Below are 23,119 nucleotides of genomic sequence, written 5' to 3'. Positions count from 1 at the left end.
GCTACAATCTACTCCATGGTAGAGTTGTGATTTATCAAAGAGCTGACAGATCCTGTATGAGACAGCCCTAGCATGTATTCAATACGGACGGTGGGTGTTAGCGCCGAAGTGGTGATATGTAGAGGTGTATTGTATGTAAGAGGACTATTGGGCCTTTGGAGCAGGCTGTGAAGCCTATGCCCAGAGTAGGACACATAAAAATAAATATGTGTGAAAAAGTCGGTGTATGTTGGGTGGAGGACAACGAAATGGCAGGGGACAGGGCGACATGGAGGCGTTTTGTTTGTGGTCATCCCTTATCGGATTAATGTGTCTAGCTACAGATATATAGATGTTAGTGTTTCAGGAAGTATCCAGCAACACACAAGAATGCATAAACGGAAACCTGCTGCATGTACTGTCCCTTCCAGGACTGGTGTATTGGTATTAGCAGAAGTATTTTTATGACGTGTCGGCGGGTCATCTGGTGGATCAGTAAAGTCTGATTTTACGAAATTCAAATCCTTAAACTGTTCCCTGCCCCAGCTGTGATTTGAGGACTGCAGGCCACCTCTCTACCGATTGAGCCACGGCTCCTTCTGCTTACGCTGTTAATCTTTCCTCTCCATTGGACTCCTTCAGTCAAAACCTTATTACCTTAACCTGTCCTATCGCTCCAGTACAGCCTGTGGACCCTCCAAAAAAAAAGTAAGTTGTGGCTCTGTGAGCTGCTGATTGGGAGGCCCTTCCCTATCCCTCCCTTCACCTCACACACATACGTCCTCCTAGCATGTCTCTCACTCTCCATCGTCTCAACATTGCCAGAATACCTAAACGTATTACATTAAACACTTACTATCACATCAACATCCACACCACAACGCGCCCTCCTTCCCTCATTTGACATTCTGTCTCTCATTGTAACTCCACATGCTCCCCTCAGATAACTCATTTCCACTGCTCTCACTCTTGACTTGTGTCCTTCCAACAAGGTCCAAGCTTCGCTTCCACACGTAGGAGTGGGGATCATCATACTGTCATGCAGCAACTTTTTTACTTCAGTGCTCACTTCCCCACCTCCTATCACTGGATTCAATGAACCAGCAACCTATCTTCCCTGTTGTGCACTTTTATGCGCTTCATCCTCCAAATTTCCATCCTTACACATCAAACTACCCAAGTACTTAAATGAACTCACTTTTTCGATTTCCTCACCATTTTGCCTCTCAATGTGCATTCACTGACTTCACTGATCTCGAAGACCACAACTTTAGTTTGCCAAACTTATTAACCACCAACCTTTCTTCCCTGCTGTAATATTTCAAGTAGTTCATCCTCCAAACTTCCATCCTTATTCATCACGCTGCCCAATTACTTAAATGCACTCTTATTTTACATTTCCTATTTCCAGTTTCACTGTATATTCAGTGACTTCATTCCTCTCGAAATCCGCAACTTTATTCTTCCCTATATTCACCTTTAGATTCCATTACTTACATATTCTTCCAAACTCATTCACCAAGCCTTGAGTTCCCCTTCGTCTTCACTTAAAGATACAGTATCATCTGCAAATAACATAACAGGAAGTGTCCAAACGTTGCCCTCCCTCATAAGGGCTGCTACAACATTCGCTGCCTTACTTTGTACCTCTTTTATATTTCCATCCATATCCAAACTGAAGAACCATGGAGACCTGGCACATCCCTGTTTCAGTCCAGTATTCAGATAGAAAATTCACTCAGTTCACCATCCACAAAAACTGCATCCCTAGTGCCCTACATACTCTTCACGGCGTTCAACGCTTCCAATATCTTTAATATTTTTATTATCTTTAATATTTTTCTCGTTCCTTGTCCATCCACTCTGTCGTATGCTTTAACCAGATCCATAAAGGCAGCATGATATCTTTACATTCTCCAAACACTTTTTCGCTGAACAGCTTAGGATGAATATCTGATCAATACAACCTCTTCCCATCATGAAACCTTTTTGTTTTTCTCCAACAAATACCTTTGTTATTTCCCTGACTCTGTTAGTAAGCATCCTACCATATAGTTTTTCTATTAGTGTAAGAAAACAAATACCCCTAGGATTACCACACATTTCTTTCCCCTATTCCTTTGTAAAGGGGAATAATTATACCTGCCTGCCAATCCTCCGGCAGTGCCTTCCTCCCAGGGAAACCTGCACATGTTCCATATCTATTCGACTACTACCTCTCCCCTGTGTTTTAGCATTTCACCACACCTTCCATTAGTTCCAAATTCTTTCCCCATTCTGACTTTCTTCATTGCTTCCACTACATCAGTCCTACTGGTCTCTTCCACTTATCTCATCTCCTTCCTCCTGTCAGCCATTACCCAGTCAATTATACCAGCTTTACTTTCCTTCTCTTTGTTTAAAATTCCTTAAAGAGTTCTCTCCATCTGCTCGCTTTTTCTTCCTTCTCCAACAGCAATCTGCTGTTTTTATCGTTCGCTTTCTAACTACCTTTTTTATCACCTTGTGTAACTCTCTTTACCTTCTTCCAGAACAGTTTCTTACATTCCCTCCACTATACTCAAATGCCTTCCAAATTCCTCATCCATTCTTTTTGCTCTCTCCTACTAATCTTTTCACATCTCTCCTCTTCTCTACGTTAAACGTAACTTATTCGGCCTCTCAACTTTCTTCATGCTTCTGCTTCCCATCCGCTCACTACTGTATATGTTTTCTTTCTTTTCGCTACAACTTGTCTCACCTCTTGATTTCACCATGCTGTTCCTTACACCCCATTTCATCATCTCTTAACCCTGAACACCGCCTCACATGCAGCACAAAATTCTGCTGTGGATACCTTGCAGGCATCTTCCATCTGTCCAGTCTGCTCCAAATCATATCTACATAATCGTTACTCCAGTTCTTTCTTATATTCTGCCTTTCATCCTCCTGCAACTGCTTCGTCCTGTCCTGTTCTATTCATCCAATGCATTTTTACCTTGACTCTCACCACTACTAATTGGTCAGAGAATCCACAACCCCACATACTATAATTAATAGAAATATAGCACATTGGGATCTGATCAGTATTCCGGTACAACAATGAATGTTACACATGTAGGGGAAATATATCTTAATAATTCACCACTGGCCAACCAGGCATTGCTAGTGTGTTATGTGTTATGTGAGATGAGGATGAGGTTTAACCACAGAGTTATACATATAGAGTGCGCCACCCTGGTTTGAAAGTGACGCAACCGGAAGTGGCTCAGCGGCCATATTGGGATGCCCAGTCTCACGCTCAATTCAAAACAGGTAAGATGTTCTCGCTTCTGGCATCACGGATGATTCCTCTCCTGTGGCTACTGAAGCACTTGTTTTCATGGTTGTATGTGTAAATGGTTCATGGAAACTCCCTGTTGGCTACATTTTAATTCACGGGCTGGCTGGATCTGAGCGAGCAAACCTCATTCGTCAATGTATTCACATGCTAGCAGATGTAGGGGTCAAGGTTATTTCTTTGACATGTGATGGGCCATCCAGTCACATGACCATGTTAAAAGAACTAGGAGCCTCCATGAACCCAGAGAATTTAGACCCAAGTTTTCCACATCCTTCATTACCTCAAGAAAGAGTTTATGTGCTGCTTGGACGTTTGTCATATGCTCAAGCTTTTGCGCAACACTTTTGCTGTTTGTGGGTGCATGAAAGATGGATCAGGAAATAAAATAGAATGGAAATATATTCAAGCACTGCATCAACTTCAAGAAGAGGAGGCCCTTCATTTAGGAAATAAACTCAGGGATATCCATCTTTCATGGCACACTCAAAACATGAAAGTAAAACTTGCTGCGCAAACACTGAGTTCTAGTGTAGCTGATGCATTAATCTTCTGTCGGGATTCATTACATCTCCCACAGTTTAAGGATTGTCAGGGTACAGTTAAATTTCTGCAAATGGCTGATAAACTTTTTGATGTACTGAACTCGAGAAACAAATTTGCTAGAGGAATGAAAGCAGCACTTCAACCTGAGACAGAAGTAGTTTCAATGTCATTCTTAGATCAAGCATTTGCTTATCTAATGACTATCACTAATTCTGATGACATCCTCATGTACAAAACTTCTAGAAAGACACCTTTCATTGGTTTTTTTGGCTGCCATTAAGAGTGGTCAGGCACTTTATAAACAGTTTGTAGGTGTAAATAAGCCACTCCAGTACTTTCTAACTTATAAGCTGTCACAGGATCACTTAGAACTCTTTTTCTGTGCAATTCGAGCATCTGGTGGCTTTCGAAATAACCCTTCTGCGTTAAACCTCATGGCAGCATACAAGAGACTCCTTCTGAGGCATGAAATAAAAACGTCAAACGGGAATGTTTCTGCACAAGACCTCACTGAAGTGCTCACATCTGCAACATCTAGCAGTGTCATGAAGAAAGCTTTAGAGGATAAAACTGAAGATATTATGATGGCAAGAAGATATGATATCATTCCTCGTAGTCCTGCCCAAGAAGATCATGATTATGTAGACTGTCCAAACTTTACAGATGTGTCAGATTATAAGGAAGCTGCAGTAGGTTACATTGCTGGATATGCAGTTAAAATGGTAAAGAGAAATATTTCATATCCAGACTGCTTGTCTGCACTTACAGCAACAGAAATTAAGAACAATGATAAAAGTTGTGCATTGATACTGGTTAAGGACAAAGGCGGCTTGATAAAGCCCTCTATGAGTGCTGTGTCTGTCTGCAGATCCACAGAGAAAATATTTCAGAAAATGTTGAAAAGTCATGACAAAGAGCTACGTAACATTTCCAAAATTTCCTCTCTAGTTGCATATTCTGTATTGAAAGAGACTGGTAGCACTGCATTTAAAACACATAACTCCCATATGTTTGAATGTTCACCTGATAATAATCACATTTTTTCTCTTATTAAAGCAGTGGTGCTTGCATATTGCAAGATACGTTTGCATCATCTTGCAAAAGCAACCACTGCTAAAGTAAGAGGCTGTTATGTTAGGAAAACACTAAGTTAGTATTATTTAAGAACCAGTAAGTGAGGGCACTCACCATCCACTCAATTAATGTAATGCTATTAATAAATTGGTATATGTTCGCTTCTAATCGTTGATTTTTGTGTATCCAAAGTAAAATGGTGCGTAGAGACAAGGTAAGGGGACCGGGAATAACTTTTCTTCTCACTTCATTCAGAGCGCAATAGTAATGGAGAAAAGGCTTAAAATAGCTAAAGTAATTATATTGATAACTGCTCTATCTATTTACATCAGGATATAATGCAAAAAACACTCGGGAAAGGTTAGTATTTGTGAATTATGATGAACTGTACGGGAAGGTCGGGACTCGGTAGAGTGGGCATCCTAAGATGGCCGCCGCGCCGGGCCCGCTGGCTTCACTTATCGCCCATACCACAACACAGGGACGCGCGCTCTATATGTATAACTCTGTGGGTTTAACCCGGTCAGTCCGGTAGCATACTAACTTAAAAATTTTAATGATATTCGTGGTATTACCAGAGTATTTTTTTTATTTCATTAGGAACTGACCTGTAATATTAGAAGTGAATGGAATTTACATCTGCATCCTGTAGTTTAAAATCTCCCTAAATCTGAATAAACTGATCTGGTAACAGTAATAATAGTATATGCATCCCAGGATTGAACTGGTTTATTTCCAAGACCCTTCAGTCTCCCCTAACCAGGTACCCACTAAACACATCGAATCTTTCGCCTCCCATCCCATTACCCTTATAAATATATATACGGCTTCCGTGGCATCAACAACTTAAACTCTCTGATACATAGGTGGAATTAAATTTGAAGACTCGCAGGAGTTCAAAAATTTGATATGACTTTCTTGTGCATACGAATCTGAACTATGAAAATTATTGTTGGATATATTGCAGAGAATGTGCACATAAACATTATGTCGAATTGCTGAAATAGTAATATATCAGATATAGAGGGAAAAGGGGAGGAAAATATATGAAGAATAGAAAAACAGAAAGGAACACAATGACACAAGAGAATAGAACCTGAGATCCTCGTCAATGTGTTCAGATGATTTTGCTTCCCGGGGAGAAAGAAAAAATGGTAGTGAGGAAAAAGGCCCTGTAGAGGGAAGATGAAAAGGAAGAATGTCAACTGGAAACAAAAATGTAAGGACAGGGGAAAGAGAAAGAGAATAACTAAGGTACAGACGAGATGCAGTGGGAGGAAAACTATGGAGATCCAAATTGATGCATTCCATCCTGGACTGTCCAGCGACGACCACCCTTGGCAGGACCCTGATGGAGGGTGTGGGACATGGGGGAAGGTAAGGAAAGATGGTAATAGAGGACTCTCTCTCTCTCTCTCTCTCTCTCTCTGGATCAATTATAAGTTTTTGTTTTAAGTATGTCCGCAACTTCCAGTCGTGCAGGAAGAGCTTAACCACAAACGCACAGGCATTGCAAATGATTCTGCATTATATGGGGTAGATGCAGAGAAGGAAACCTATGAAAAAAAAAAAAAAAACATCAATCTGAAATGGTGTTTTTATAACCTTTGGTAAATCTGTACAGAAAAGATATACGTAAACCCACACAAGATTAAAAAATGCAAAAATTATCATGAGCTGGGTAACCCACCCATAAAACTTTACAACACAATTGCTGAAGCTGTAGTCTGTGCTTTAATGAAAAATTACATGAATTAAACTGTCTAATTGACCTTCCTGGCGTGTGACGAAAACACTTTATCCTGCATGATATCCGAGGACGAGGCTGTAGGACAGGTCGAACAGGGTGGTACTCCTGAGGGGAATGACAAATGCTGGTGATAGGGAGAGCTGGAGCTTCTGTTTCACTAGCTACCTAACAATCCCCCTTTGCTGACCTTTTCAGTGTGACAGTAACATGGAGAGTAGACCAGCGTACTCTCCCAAACATTTCTTCTAACTATCTTATGCACTACACCACGTGCGCTTTACATTTCACACAACGTATCCCACTACATTACAGGGGTTGGCACCAGCTAGGGCATGTGGCCAGAAAACTTTGCCCCCGCTATCTAGTGGCAGGCTTTGGGGTGGGGCGTGAGGGGGTTCCGCAGGCATAAATCATGGGTCCGGGGTGAGATGGGGCTCAAACCTGTGCTAGAGCGTATAGGGCATTGCGGTTACCAGGCTGCCACTTCCACCCAATAGAGAGGGGCCCGAACCTGGGAGTAGCGCCCCAGGAGGCTGCCCTGTCAACGGGTGTATAATAGTGGGACAGTTGCAGTGCCAAGGTACGCTTGGAGAGTGTCCCTGCAGCTGTCCTGGCAGGGTGCCCCGAGGCCACTACCACAGCCACTGGTAAGCTGGTGGGCTAGGGATCCCAGAGCCATTGCCTGGTCCTTGGACTGTGCAGTGAGTGGGGCCTGTGGTATGTCTACCCCTTTTAATTATTACCAACTATGACTAAATACAAGAATAAGCTGCAAAAGCAAGTCTGAGGACATTTAATTGCCAAGGGGGATAAGAGTGGGTTCATGGAAAGTGGGAAGTTTGAGAGGAAGAGCAAAGAAGTCATTGAAACATTCAGAAGGAGGTAGGTGACTGTGGCACGTTTGCAGGGAGTCCAGTACAAGGGTGGATCAGTCAGAAAGATTGTTGGGAAGGATTGTTACTATACTGTAAGTTGTTTTGGCAGGAGGGAACAGATGGATATGAGGGTGTGGGTGTGTTGGTTGTGAAGAAATGAATGTTATGAATCTTATGACAGTAAGCGAAAGGAAATTGGTAGTGAAAATTTTGTTCGGTGGAATGATGACTGCAATTATATCGGCATATGCTCCACAGGCAGGCTTGGATGAGACAGAGAAGGATAGACCTTGGGATGACTTAACTTGTATAGTAAGTGGTATAAGGGATGATGAAATAGTGGTTTTGGAAGGGGACTTAAATGGTCATGTAGGTGACGCAGCTCAAGATTATGAAGGAGTACATGGGGGATGTGCATATGGTATAAGAAATGCGGAAGGGGAAAGGATACTCGAGTTTGGGGAGGCAATAAACATGATTGTGTACAACACACTTTTTAGGAAAAGAGACAGTAGGTTGATTACGTACGAATCTTGGGGAAATAGCAGCCAGATAGATTATTTTCTGGTCAGGAGGGCTGATAGGAGGTTAGTGAGGGATGTTAAAGTTATAAGAAGCGAGGAATGTGTGCAACAACACAAACTATTGATTTGTGATATGGCGCTTAAAGAACGAGTGATGAAAAAGATGACTTATGTACCTCGGAGGAAAATATGGAAGTTGGAAAACGAAGCAGTAAGGGATGCCTTCTATGGTGAGATGAGGAGAGTGGTGGCTGAACAGGGAGCCATAGACAGAGGCATTAATGAGCAGTACAGAGCCCTCAAGAACAACCTCTTGAGAGTTACTGATTTAATATGTGGTTGGACAAGTGGCCCACCAGGACATAAAGTAACTTGGTGGTGGGATGAGGGGTGTCGAAGCTGCAGTTAAGGAGAAAAGAAGGCTTTTCCAGGAATGGAAGAAGGGTGGTAACAAGGAGGAATACTAGGCGGCCAAGCGTAGGGCTAGAAGAGAGGTATACAGGGCGAAGTCTGAGTCACAGAGACTTTTACTTGATAACTGAGATCATGAGGAAAGGAAAATCATGATATTTAAGGTGGCAAATCAGATGAAGAGGGATATTCGGGATATTATAGGTGAGCAGTATGTGAAGAATGATAAAGGAAGGGTAGTGGTGAACAGTGGGGATATTAGAGATGCATGGAGAGACCATTATAGCCGGCTGTTGAATGAGGACTTTAACTGGGACAGGGAAGATTTGGAGCCAGCAGATCCAGTGTTTGGCCCTTGGCCTTTGATTGACACTGCTACTGTGAGTGAGGCAATAGGCAGGATGCAGATGGAGAAGGCAGCAGGTATGTCTGGGTTCAATGGCGAAATGTTGAAGGCCTCAGGAAATATAGGGGTGAAGTTGGTCACTGACCTGATAAATATGATTATATATGAGTGTGTTGTCCCAGATGATTGGCTGCAGAGTGTAATTGTAAATGTGTACAAAGGGAAGGGTGATGCCCTGGAAAGAGGAAATTATAGAGGTATAAAGTTTTTAGATCAGATAATGAAGGTAATGGAGAGAGTTTTAGAAGGTATAATTAGAGAAAGAGTGAATATTGATGAGATGCAATTTGGGCTTATGCCAGGCAGGGGGACCACTGATGCCATATTCATTGTTCGGCAGCTTCAAGAAAAATATATTGGAAAGAAAAGGGCTCTGTATTTTGATTTTGTTGATTTGGGAAAGGCCTTTGACAGAGTCCCTAGAGAGGTGGTGAAGTGGGCAATGAGAAAGTTTGTGTTGGAGGAGTGGCTGGTTAGGGTGGTTATGGCCATGTATGTGGGTGCTTGCACCCAGGTAAGAGTAAATGGAGATTTGAGTGATGAGTTTTCCGTGAATGTTGGTGTGCATCAGGGGTCAGTTTGAGTCCCTTGTTGTTTATCATGGTGCTTCAAGCCATCTCATTTGACTTCAGAAACGGACTGCCGTGAGAAATGTGGTATGCTGATGATTTGGTGTTGATTGCAGAGAATGAAAGGGAGGCGGAGGGAAGATTTGGGGCGTGTAGAGATGGTATGGGGCACAAGGGCTTAAGGGTAAATGAAGATAAAACAAAAGTGATGATATCTAGGGTTGGTGGCGGTACAGTCAAAGAAGAAGGAGAGCGCCCATGTGCAGTTTGCCACAAGGACGTGGGAAGTAATTCCATCTTGAGCGGTGTTTGTGATAAATGGGTGCACAAGAGATGTACTGGTATTAGAGGTAGACTGTGAGATAATGCTGATTTTATGTGTACAGCGTGTCGGGGAGAGCAGGTGGTGATTGCCAGGCGTGAAAGGATTGAATTGCTGGTGAGTCTCTTGAGTGTGTGGAAGAGTTTTGTTATTTGGGAGACATGTTATGTGCTGGAGGTGGGGCTAAAGCTAGTGCTAGGGTGAGAAGTGGTTGGAAGAAGCTCAGGAAGTTTTTGCCTCTCCTGATGTTGAGAGGACTCTCCCTACGTGCTAAGGGGTCTTTGTATGCAGCATGTGTTAGGAATGTGATGCTGTATGGTAGTGAGACCTGGGCAATAAAAGAAGACGATATTTGCAGGCTCAAACGTACAGAAATGACAATGATTAGCTGGACGTGCAGTGAGTCCCTGCGTGCAAGGCCTGGGGGAGCTTGGTTTACGATGGAAGATTTGAGAGGTAGGATGGGGCTGGACTGTATTGGTGTTGTGATGAGAAGAGATAGACTGAGATGGTTTGGGGATGTGGAGAGGATGGGGAATGATGACTGGGTGCAGAAGATGAGAAGTGTTAATATTGGGGGTCGGTTTGCGAGGGGTAGACCGAGAAATATGTAGGACGAGGTCATTTGGTGTGACCTCAGGGTTAAGGGACTGAACAGGGAGGCTGCCATAGATCAGGCAGCATGAAAAGCCGCCATTAGGTGACCAAGGCCGAAGCATGCAAGCATGTTGGAGCCTACAAAGACGAAAATGAAATATGAAAATTATCCCTGTTGCACAGTACATCCACTTTTAGGCTTTGTGATTAGTGGAGGCCTGGAAAGATAGGAGGATATTCATTACCCGTCCCCGCCTGGGAGTGGCTCGGGGATGGGTATTGTTTTCGCTCTGTTTGTCTATTTGTCTGTCTGCTTGTTTGTCTGTCTGTCTGTCTGTTAACAAATTTACGCAAAAACTACGGGCGCGATTTTGACTAAAATTACAGGTATTGCGGACTATGACCTTCTGATCACCTATTTAAATATTTGGGCAAATTGGACCAAGGCCCAGGATGTAGGGCCAGAAAATGTAAAATAACAGGGAAGGGTGAAAATTGTTTTTTCTCCATAACTCCTTTCAACTTCATGTCGACATGAAATCAAAACCTAAAGGTGCATCTTTCAAATCTGCATCCTATAACGTGCCTTATTACATCATTGGGTCAACCCCCAGTTAGCAGTAGGGGGGTCAATGTCAGGTGGTCTAGGCCTAAAATTTCAAATGGGCATAAAATTGTCAATTTTCACCCAATTTATCCCAAATTTGATATGTGACATCTTTGACTAGATATCCTGTTGTGTTTATACGTCAGCACTAAAATGACTGCCGGGGACGGGTTTGGTGTGCCTTGGTATAGCTTTTTGTTCGTGTTTCCATTGCTCTGGCTCCAGCTGCCCTACATTTGGCCCCACAGCACATAGTTACCTCATTGACAAATCAGCTAGCATTCCAAATTCGCCGCTTCCTCAGAATAAAGATGGAAATTCATGAGGGGTCAGGTTTTTGTTTGTACGGAAGGAAGAAACTATGTGATACATTCAAAAGAATATCATGCATTTGGACGCCGATTTAAGATCCGTTCATTTCGATATTCTTGATCCGACTAGAAGATAACTGGCCATCTCCATGCTGCCCTTATTGTTAGTTGCATTTTTTATCGTTCTTGTTTAATTGTGGTAGGCACTTGTACACTTCAGAATGCATCAATTCCGACCAAACTTAGAAACAATAACCAGCCTATGACCTAAATATGTCCTCAAGGTTTTGGTTGCAAGGCAACTACTCGTTGCCTAGCAACGGCCGAAAACCCGCTTTTTTCGTACTTTTCACGTTTTGAGCTGTAGAAGCATTACTTCTAGGCATAGAAAGCTCTGACTTCTTTACCTGATATCTTAAGGTCATTCTTTATCGGAAGTGTTCCATCCATTTTTCTCTTCTCTCCTCTAGTTTTTGAGTGGCAACTCTGCAAAGATTGGCCTCAGCATCCCCAGCAACCAGTACTGGTTTTTAAAAATGCCCCCATTCTTCCCCAGTGGCTCAATGGAATTGAATGAAAGTTTGCGTGCTTATAGACATTGACTGTACTACAACTTTTTGTGGTACATCACTGTGCTACATTGGCCAGGTCAGGGGTAAAAGGTCATCAAATTCGAAAACAGTGAATATATCTAAAATCATTATTATGCTCGCGCAAAATGTTAAGGCAGCACTGAAGATTATTGAGACAGGGCCATTATTCTTGGGTATAACATTGCACTGGAGTACCTCCATAGAGGAATTACTTTTAGTGTCGAAACTCACTTTCCGGTCGCTGGTAACGCTACCTAGAAGTTGTAACTCTTGTGGGCTATTCCTCAAATTTCAAGTTCCCTGGCTCCACAGTGGGTGGGTGGAATCGAATGAAATTTTGCATTCTTATAGACGTTAATGAGTACTACAAGTGTGCTTCGTACATGCACGACGTATATCCGCCAACTCAGGGGTCAAAGGTCATGAAATATGAAGATAATATGAAAAGTGCTAAAATTACAACCTTGCTCACGCAAAATGCTAAGGCTTCGAAGATCATTAAGTCAAGGCCATGATTCTTGGGTGGAATGTTGCACTGGAGTACCTCCATAAAGAAACTGCTTTTAGTGTCTAAACTCACTTCCAGTCACTGATAATGCTTGGTCTGCTGAGAGCTGGCCATCATCGCCTACCGACTCTTGAAGGATGACTAGAGCTGTGGAAGGTCATCAGTTACTCATATTCTTGCAGCTGAAAGACTTACCCCTTAGCGACACTTAAGGTAATTGTGATGTGGTACTGAATATTCCATCAATCCCTTTAATACGATGATTTACTATTTTTTATTGTTGTCTCTACCAGATGAGATGATTTACCCATCACTGAAGGCTTTATAAAGCTGTTGCGTTGCCATCTTTCTATATTCAGTATTGATATGTACCAAAAGACGAAAACTAATACATGATGCTAATCGCTTATCCCGAAAAAGTACTGCGGAAAAGATGTGGAGGCGCAGCACCATTATTTCCAACCACTAAGGTATGCAAACGTAAGCTACAAAAAGAAGAAAATCTGGGTCAGGTTACTGTATAACAACTACAGTAGCATGAGTTATGGTGAAAAAGATTGACTCTTCAGAAGGGGTTAAGGCAGTGTGGGGGATTACGCTGCTTCTGAAAAATGAGTACCCAAAAGAAGAGGTAATTTGGATTCAGGCTGCAGACAATGAAACCATGGATTGTCGTGACGTGGTGATTGTGGGAGATGCTTGAGAGAAACAATACAGAGTGGGATTTTTATAAGCCGACAAGCAACTCAGCATCTCACTCTGTCACTGTCTAACTGACAATAATATTTAAGTGGCCAGAGTGAAGGTAAGTGAAAGACCGAGTTATCTTGAACAAATATTTTCAAACAATGTTTTCATCTGATTGTAACCAAACTTGACTAAAGCAGGGGTAGGTGTAGTGTTCTGAGAACCATAGGTCAGTGATGAAGGTAACAAGATCAACTTAATAGTTTTGATTCCATTTAGAACAAACATTGCATAATGGCTTGAAGTTAAGGCAAGAACAAAGGGGTTCAATTTGAGACTAATTGCCAAAGGTCAATGTCACAGGGAAAGGTCAAGGTTCGAGGCGTATGACTTTGTGTGTAAACAAAATATTTCTTATATGATTTGGACCAAACATTGTGGATGACCTTTCATGAACAACAGGTCGAAGATCAAGGTTATATGACAACTTCAACTTAAGTAGTTTTTTTCATATGTATTAGACGGAACTAGGTGGAAACTTCAGATAAGCCAAGGATGAAGGGATTGGACCCTGAGAGCAACCAATCAAAGGTCAAGGTCACAGGGTAAGATAAAATTTTGCCAAATTTTCTTTGGCGTATAAGCGTTATCCAGTGTTCGTCAGTTTTTATTGCGGTTACCTGCACTTTTTTCTTTTTTTAGAGTTCACACTGCCGGGACAAAAGTAACAGTGATGGTGGTGATGGGCTCGTTAGTGGTGGCGTTGGTATGTGTAGTAATCATAACTGATATTGGTGTAAGTAATGGTGACAATAATAGCGAGTAACAATGTTAAGAATAGTGACGAGTTAAGGAAGTGGTAGTGACGTTATCAGGGAGTCAGGTTAATGGTAATAATAACTGCGTACAGAAAACCTAAATGCACTAGCTGTTACAACAACGGTGATTGCGACGGAGGAGGTGGGAGTAGCAATGATGCAGCTGGGGTACACATGAAACTGTAACAATTCTTACTATTTATATCAAACCACTGCAGATACATATGATAGAGTATTAGCCCCCGCTCCCATCTCTCTCTCTCTCTCTCTGCTATATCAACCTGTGTATCGTCAGGCCAGATGAATCCCAACCAACGAACCCCATTAACTCATAACATATTCCACACTTCTTAGACATATGTCTTTTAGATGTAAGTGATTAAATATTCCCTTACAAAAGAGCTACTACAATTTCATATTAATCAGGGTAGCGTGTACTCATGGAGGAAAGCATAATATCTATCCAACGTGATAAACTTAGGTAGTGAAAATAAAAGATCAATCAGAGAGTGCAACAAACCAAGCTCCCCAGTTAGTCAAAGAGCCGAACGTCTGATTTCGTCCTGCGATCTTGACTTCCGACCAATTGCTTAAAACAATCACTTGCTTGAACCTTAATCTTTCCACTAATTATAGTTCAGATCAGATCAAAGCTGGGGTTACCTAATCAGCTGCAGAGACTACTTATCACTTCACTGTTATAGAATTTGTAAGCAATTGTATAGAACCGGCCTGTGTAACATTTTAGCTTGTCCACATCAAAACAACATAAGCGTCCTCTTCTCTTTAAGTTTACTTGGGCTTACTTGGTTGGAACATATGCCTGAATGATTATTTGTTGTACGTGGTTCTCAATATATTCCATGGTTTCTAGACGTGTAATCTTTAAGAAGAAGTATTAACACATTCATTTACTAAAGATTCGATAATATTTAACATCAAGGAGAATAATGCATACTCCATTAGAATAGACATAATAGAAATAAATATAATAAAATTAGACAAACTTAATTAGATACAAACAATTTATAAAATATTATTCAAGAGGAGTGCGAGAGTGCTCCTGATGGAAAATATGAATGGAAAGGCAGGGAATGTAAATGTGGATGAAGTATATACTTCGTAGGTGGGGTGTGACCGCAGACGCGGATGAGAATAATAGTGTTCTAGTGGACATTTGTGTGAAGAGGGGGTCGGTGAAAGCCAATACCCTCTTTAGGCACAAAATAATCAACATGGCGAGTGATGAGAAGGGTGGGTAGAGAAATGAATGAACGGAAGACAATCATTGATTATGTGTATGCGGATGAGAGAATGAGAAGATATGTGAAGGATGCAAGAGCATAGAGAGGCTGGAGGAGTGGACTCTCTGCTCACCACTTGCTGTGGTGAAAGTCAAGGTACAAATGCGATGGATAAATATAATAAGAAAAGAGCAGGCAGAATCAGTACATACAATGAGGACAGAAAGGTTGCAAAAGGATTAAAAATAGAAGAATAAAAGAGCTAAATGGATGAGAGATTGGCCAAACATAATTTGGAGCAGATGGTGGAGGTGGAAAGTGTGTGCAAGGCATTCACAGAAGAAATCTGTGCAGCATGTAAGGTGGTGTGTGGGATGATGAGAAGACGAAGTGGGATGCAAGGAAAAGCATGGTGGAATGAAGAGGTGAGACAAGCTGCGGCGCAAGAGAAGAAAGTACAGCATATAGTGTGTGGATGGGAAGCAGAGGCATGGAGGAAACTGAGATAAGGAATAGACAGTTATACTTAGAGAAGAAGGGAGAGGTGAAAAGATTAGTAAGAGCAAGAAGACAGTTGACGAGGAGTTAGGAAGGAATTTGAGTGTAAACTGGAGAGAATGTAAGAATATATTCTGGATGGAGGTAAAGAGAGTTAGACAGGGTGGTAAAGTAGGTAGTATGGGAGTGAAAGATGAAAATGCCCGATTGCTAGTGGAGAATGGAGAAAAGTTCAGTAGATAGGGAGAAACTTTAGGGAATTGCTCGACATAAAGAATGAAAGTAATGCGAGTATAAGTGGATGGGGAATGGCTGGGAGAAGGAGGGAAATGAGAATGGAGGAAGAGATCAGTAGGATGGAAATACTGGAAGCAATGAAGAAAGACAAAATGGGGAAGGCCCCAGGAATCGATGAAGTGTGTGGTGAATTGCTATAGCATGGGGGAGAGACAGTAGTCGAATAGATATGGAAGATGTGAAGATTGGCCTGGTAGGAAGGTAGAATCCCGAAGGACTGGCGTTCAGGTATAATTATTCCTCTGTACAAAGGAAAAGGGGAAATAAAGGAGTGTGGTAATCACAGGAGCATTTGTCTTCTTAGTGCTGAAGGAAAAGAATGTAGTAGAATACTTATTAACAGAGTTATGGAAGTAAAAATGGAGTTAGCTAGAAAAGAACAAGGAGGTTTTAGGGAAGGAAGAGGTTGTGTAGATCAGATATTCATCCTAAGGTCATTAGTAGAAAAGTTTCAAGCGAAAGGAAAGAAGTTTTATGCATGTGATGGAGTGAATAGACAAGGAATAGGGAAAATACTAAGATTATTTGGGGTAAATGGGAAGCTGTAGAATGCCATGGAGAGTATGTATGAAGGCACTACGGCTGCAGAACGTGTGGATGGCGAACTGCCTAAATTTTTCCATTTTAATGTTGATTCAAACAGGGGTGTGTCATGTCTCCATGACTATTCGATCTGTATATGGATAGTGTTATAAAAAACAAAGTATGGCAATGGATGCTACAGCGACCCTAATGAGAGAGGGCAGAGTTTGGAAACTTCCTGTTGTGTTGTTTGCAGATGATACTGTACTGTTAAGTGAAGACGAAAGGGAACTGCAATGATTGGTGAATGAATTTGGGAGAGTGTGTAAGAAACGGAATCTAAAAGTGAATGTAGGGAAGAGTTAAGTTGAGGTCTTCGACAGAAATGAAGTCACTGAATGCACAGTGAGGTTGGTTGGTGAGGAAATGGAACATGAGAGAGAATTTGAGCACCTGAGTAATATGATGTGTAAGGATGGAAGTTTAGAGGATGAAGTGCTAGAAAGGAAAAAAAAAAATAGGAAAGAAAGGTTGCTCGTTCTTTCAAAGCAGCGATAAGAAACGGGGAACTGAGCATGGCGGTAAAAAAAGTTGTTCCATGGTAGTATTCAGATACCAGCTCTAACGTATTGAAGCTACTCTTTGTTGGAACGATACAAGTCAAGAGTATGAGCAGTGGAAACGAGTTTTTTGAGAGGAGCATCTGGAATTACGTGGAGTGACAGACTGACAAATGAGGAAGTGAAGGAGCGTTGTGGTATGGATATGGATGTGATTGAAAGTATTTGGAAAAATACATTGAGGTGGTTTTCCATGTGGAAAGGATGAAGAATGAGAGACTAACGAGGAGAGTATGTGAATGTGGAGGAGGAGGGGAGAGGGAAGGGGAGACCGAGGATGAAATGGAGGGAAGGAGTGGACAGGTATATGAGAAAGGGAGGGGGGGTGAGGGGGGGAGGGAAGCGAAATGGCAGAGGACAGGGCAAAGTAGAGGCGATTTGTTTGTGGCCTTCCCTTGCGGGATTAATCCGTCTGGTTATAAGAAGGTCGATAGACTTCCTTCGGAGTCCTTATGCACCCTTTGCTGTGAATCACCCCCCTCTCCCCCGCCCAGTTAGAACCATGGACTGTTGTAGATTATAACATATCAGATAAATTATACACCCAATGATTTGATATGCAGCGTTCACCGTAAAGTATGAATTTGGTTATGGAACACGTCAAAAAATTATATTAAACAGGAAAAGAGTATGTCACAAGGCAACTTGATGCAAGCAAGGCATAGGCAAAGACTCTCATGTAAGGTGGGAGAATTTTGGACACGTAAGTGGAGTCCTCCATGAATGCGGGAATAATGGCCGACACTAACTTGTGCGGGCAGAAGTTATGTCATTCTGGAGGGTTATGTCAGGGCCTAGTGCCCCACATGTCTTGCCCGGGCCACTGGCTCTACTTACTGGAGCCCCATGTCTTACCACCACTCACACCCATCAATAAAATCCTTATGTACGCACAACACAGCATACGATATATTCTTGGAAAAAGTGCTATCATCATCATCATCATCATGACTTTGCTTCCATCAAAAGATGGGGAACTGTTGGGTCTCCAAAACAAGAAAAAGAAAGCATGAAAGAGGGTGACACACATTTACACATCATTGAAGTTCTCAGGTTCTTGGCTCCAACTCATAGCTACATTTCAATTTGTTTATAACTTTAATGCAGCCTGCATGAAGCTGCAAAATAACGTCAATTCGATTAATATTAAATTGAAAGCGGTGTACGAAGTTCCCTATATACAATTCACCAAGTCATTTCGATGCAAGTCAGTTCATTAGCTTTCTCATTTTTTTTATACCCCGTTTTCTTGCACATTAATTAACCTTTTCCTTGTTCCATCGAACCCCCTCCCAGCTTCAGTATTTCCTGTTTTTTGTCATTTTCACCACCCTACATACTTCTTGTCTCATTACACCTATAGCATAAACACAATTGTGTTTCGTTCTGTGCGCTCGCGTGTGTGAAGTCGCAAGTCATCTTGTGATCGTCCAAGCTCGTTTGCCGGGTGGGTAGATGGTGGGTGGGTTGGTGGGTGGGTGAGTGGGCAGGGTGGATGGACAGGTTGACAGGTCGGCAGCGAACTCTGTAATTTTTTTGTTCTTTCTTTGAATTTATCTTCATCTTACTATGTGTCTGCAGTTCATGCGTAGTTCATGCAATAACTGTAATAAATGAAGTATCCGTCCATGGGCATAGAGCATTAATATAATACTATCCTTTTCTACTGTGACATATGGTGTTTTACTCAATAGAAAGATCGTAGTCACTCTTTTATCAATTGTCAGCCCTTTACCTCTTTCCACAAGAGGTTTAGTAGGGGGGGTAAAGGTCACAGGGCCCTTTGCATGAGGTTGAAAAACGGCGGTAGTTAGCAGGAGCAAACAGACGTACCTTCACTTTGAAAGCCAACAGTGAACTGATAATGGTGGCCTCCTGCTGCCTGGCTTGGGTGAGTGCAATACTACCAACTTTAGCCTTGTGAGACCTGCTAATATGTAGCAATGAAATGATTGGCAGGAAACCAAGACAATACATAATAAATTAGGTAGTTCCAGGTGAATGTAAATATCACTTAGGCTTCTCCCTTCCCTCTTTATATGTATATTTATTACGAAAATAGATTATACGACATATTTCAAAGGGAAATAAACAGCGAAAATTAGCGAACGAGTGCATGTGAGGTGTTGTCAGGTGATAATTAGCCAATTCCAGGTGTATGGGACTATCACTTACCTTATTTCTTTTTCGTATATATTATTTGGTATAAGAATAGGGCATAGGGCTTATTTCAATGGATGCAATCAGTGGAAAATTCCAGGGAAGATTTACTTAGCGTAGAATACAGTGTGGTGTCCTGCAATAATTAGGTAGTTCCAGGTAAATGTAAATATCACTTAGGCTTCTCCCTTCCATTCTTATATATATATATATATATATATATATATATATATATATATATATATATATATATATATATATATATATATATATATTTATTACGAAAATAGATTATACAGCATATTTCAAGGGGAAGTAAACAGCGAAAATTAGCGAACGAGTGCACGTGAGGTGTTGTCAGGTGATAATTAGCCAATTCTAGGTGTATGGCACTCTCACTTACCTTATTTCTTTCTTGTATATATTATTTGGTATAAGAATAGGGCATAGGGCTTATTTCAATGGATGAAATCAGTGAAAAATTCCAGGGAAGATTTACTTAGCATAGCACGGCCGGGCAGGCGAGAGAATAGGGTAATGGAGGGGAGGTAGGAAGGGGAGTCAAGAACGGGGAGAAATGGCTAAATTGTCAACAATGGATGGGAGTACAGATGAGATTAGGAGTGCTGACTAGTGTTGGTCATAGGCAGTACTGATAGATGATAAAAGCCACCACTTGAAAGCCCAGGTGAATTCAAAATAACACAGAATCACTAAAGTGACGCCCCATGATCCCTTGCTCCCAAGCGTCATGAAAGTGACGCCCTGTGGTTAAGGCGCCTGGTGGTTCAGTGGGTAATTACGGTGCTCCAATCAGATTGAGCCGGTGAAGTTTTATATCCAAGGGGCGATTGGGGTTTATTGTTCACATAATTCCACTCAGGGATGAGAGAGACTGGTCACTCTCATCTTAAATGTCAGGACCAACTTGCCTAGCCCCGGGCTCCTAAGCTTCTCACGGGGCAACGTAGGATTGGATGATGGATGGATGGATGGATTGTAACTTGAAAACATTTGCGCCATTACCTTAGACTTTAACTGTGCACTGACATTAAGTGGCAGAAACGATTCGGTAGTGAACAGCAATAAAATAACTACTGTTGGGAGAGGTTTGTCGTGTCTGGCACCACTTGTATTTCAGTAGCCACTATGGTCCACAAATACTCATGTTGTTCATTTTTCCCTATTTACTAACAGCCTTTCCTTCCACAACTCAGGATATAGAGAGGATGATGATAAAGTTCAATGGAGCTGCTGTGATCCCAAACTCTGCGAGTGTTGTTGTAGCAGAGAGAGAGAGAGAGAGAGAGAGAGAGAAAGAGTTGTAATATAGATGTCAGTAACTAATTTCTTATATTTATTAAAAGAGAAAAAAAAAAAACGTTCTCTCAAGAAGCACTGGCATTAGTATTTTATGGCAATTGCAATTTGAGGATTTTTACTGACAAGAGAGACAGGGGGAGGCCTCCTTGATGCAAGTGAGTGTGTATTTAAAATCTGTCATAAAAGTAAACAATGCTTTCATATTTTGCAGACGAACAAGCAGGAATTCATAAGGTATCAGCCAATGCCAATAGTTATTTCCACAGCTGAGATACACATCTAACACAATAATGCTATATATAGAATATTTGACTGCCTAAACATCGATATGTCTGACACCTCCATTGAGGACAATCATGTTCAAATATCAATAAAACTGGTATAACAATGCTATAGTTTTATAAGGGTACATCACTTTTTGATGGCGAAATATACATTATTATCATATATGTGTTCTTTCCATTGACCTTAATTTTATTTTTACTATCATAATTATACAAACCTTAAATTAAGGTCATAAAAATGAAAACGAAAAAAATTAATGTTCTCCATTCCAGCAGAGTTAGGCAGCAAAAATCATAATCTACACATGTTTTCTAGCCAATGATACATATGTACACATAGAAGCAGCACTAAGACAGAAAATACAAGCTAAGAACAGTGTTCCATTTGCATTAATATAGTGGAGGCAACAAGCGGGTGTTGCAACATGACTACCGTAAGTTACATGCTCGCTGTGGAGACAGCCTCTCCATGTTACAGAGCTCATTAGTTCACCCTACCTGTCTGCTTACCGAACCGTCTTCCTACACGTTTAAGCCTGCACACTTGACAGTCTCACCACTATGTCGCATTTCTTGTACTGCACTCATCTGTTTCCCTAGCCTCTTCATCCGTCTGTCTTTTTCCATCTTGATTCTGATTCACCCAGATTGCTCACCACTCTCCCCTGCCTTATTATGTCTCCATAGAGTAGTAGATATCTACTGTATTTGTCCATTTTTTTCTTCATTCTTGCCAACACTATCCAGTTTGGTGCTATTCCTTCATTCTTCACCAGTTTACCTGAAAAATGATAGAACTTTTCGAATAAATACCCCCACACAACGTTGTTTTATTTCTTAATTAACGTGTTTCTATGTTTTTACCGGGTCAAAGGTCAAAACCTACGTACACATCTTTTTAAAATTTTATGAACTCGTATGGTCATTAACCTTCATGGCAATTTGTATAGAATAATGTAAGTGTTCTACAGCTGCCTGGATATTCAGCAATCTCTTGGTAATGTTGGCATCTTTCTGCTTCCACACTCCATTGTGCGATTGATATGTAGATTGTTAAACACGTCAGTTTCTTTTTATCTCCCTCATTACGATTAAGTGTTTTATAATTCTTTCTTGCTGCTAAAACTGTTCCTCTTGAAAAAACAAACAAACAAGCAAATGAGGAGGCTATTTATGAATATGATGTGACTTTCTTGTGGCCGTTTGAGGTGCTTAGTACTACTTAGGAACATACTGAGAGATGGGGTACCTTTATGCGTTTTTCTTTGGCAGAAGCTGATGAACGTATTGGAAAATGGCTGAGATCAAAGAGAGGATTTGTCTCCCCAGGGACGTTGGCTGAAATTGATGAGACTCGTGCTACCAGACTTTTGTCTCGTTAGGTAAGCGTTTCGCTGAGACGGGACAAAGAGAGATGCGTCAGCGAAATCTCTGGTTGAATCCTAGACTAGATAAGAGGAAAAAACATAATGATTTCAGTTTCGCTGCAAAAGACATTTTTGATAATGCTGACTTATTAAAAAGAAAGCCAAAAATGCCGCCACACCAATCTTGGCTGATACAACACGCACGTATTCAGTATATATTGACGGAAGATATCAACACTGAGGTGGTGACATGTGAAGGCATGCGGCATCCTGGAGGAGTGTGGGGCCTCAGGGAACGGACTGTCATGCTTATACTCTAAGTCGTTTTTTGTAAATGAATTTGTGCTTCCACTAGACAATTTAATTCAGCACAAAAGAGCCGCGGATAGTAAATGGGTTGACAAAGTCTATATATAAATTTCATACTCGGAAAAGTCCACCTGAACATCAGCGGAGAACTTTGTGCAACATAATGTAACTCTTGTTTGTCTCTCAGCATCTACATCCGATTGTTACAGTCTTTCACTGCATTCATTTTCTGTCTTCCTTAACGACTTCCCTTCTTAAAAGTCCTCTTCGCGCCTTTCCCCTTAAGTCCTTCATTTTCCCACTTTCATATTTTATTTACGTCTCCGTTCTGTACGAAAATTCAAATACCTCCGGATAATTTTGTGATATATCCTTTTATCATACCACTTTATTTTCATTCGTCTCTCTCTCTCTCTCTCTCTCTCTCTCTCTCGAGTATATTGTTCTTTTTTTTTTCAACTGATTCTTCCCTTATATTCCATGCGCTATAGCTGTTTTCTTTTTTTTCATATTTCCTTATGTCCATCAGGCGACACATGCCCCTTACCACTTCTTTCAGCTTAATAACACGGTCATACGTTAACCGGAATAAAAGGGCA

The sequence above is a fragment of the Coenobita brevimanus genome, chromosome 55 (assembly GCF_032717465.1).
Source record: "Coenobita brevimanus isolate Jiangsu-jjx chromosome 55, ASM3271746v2, whole genome shotgun sequence".
In the NCBI taxonomy this organism is placed as follows: Eukaryota; Metazoa; Arthropoda; class Malacostraca; order Decapoda; family Coenobitidae; genus Coenobita; species Coenobita brevimanus.
The sequence above is the reverse complement of the archived record's forward strand: the minus strand, read 5'-3'. Positions refer to the sequence as shown.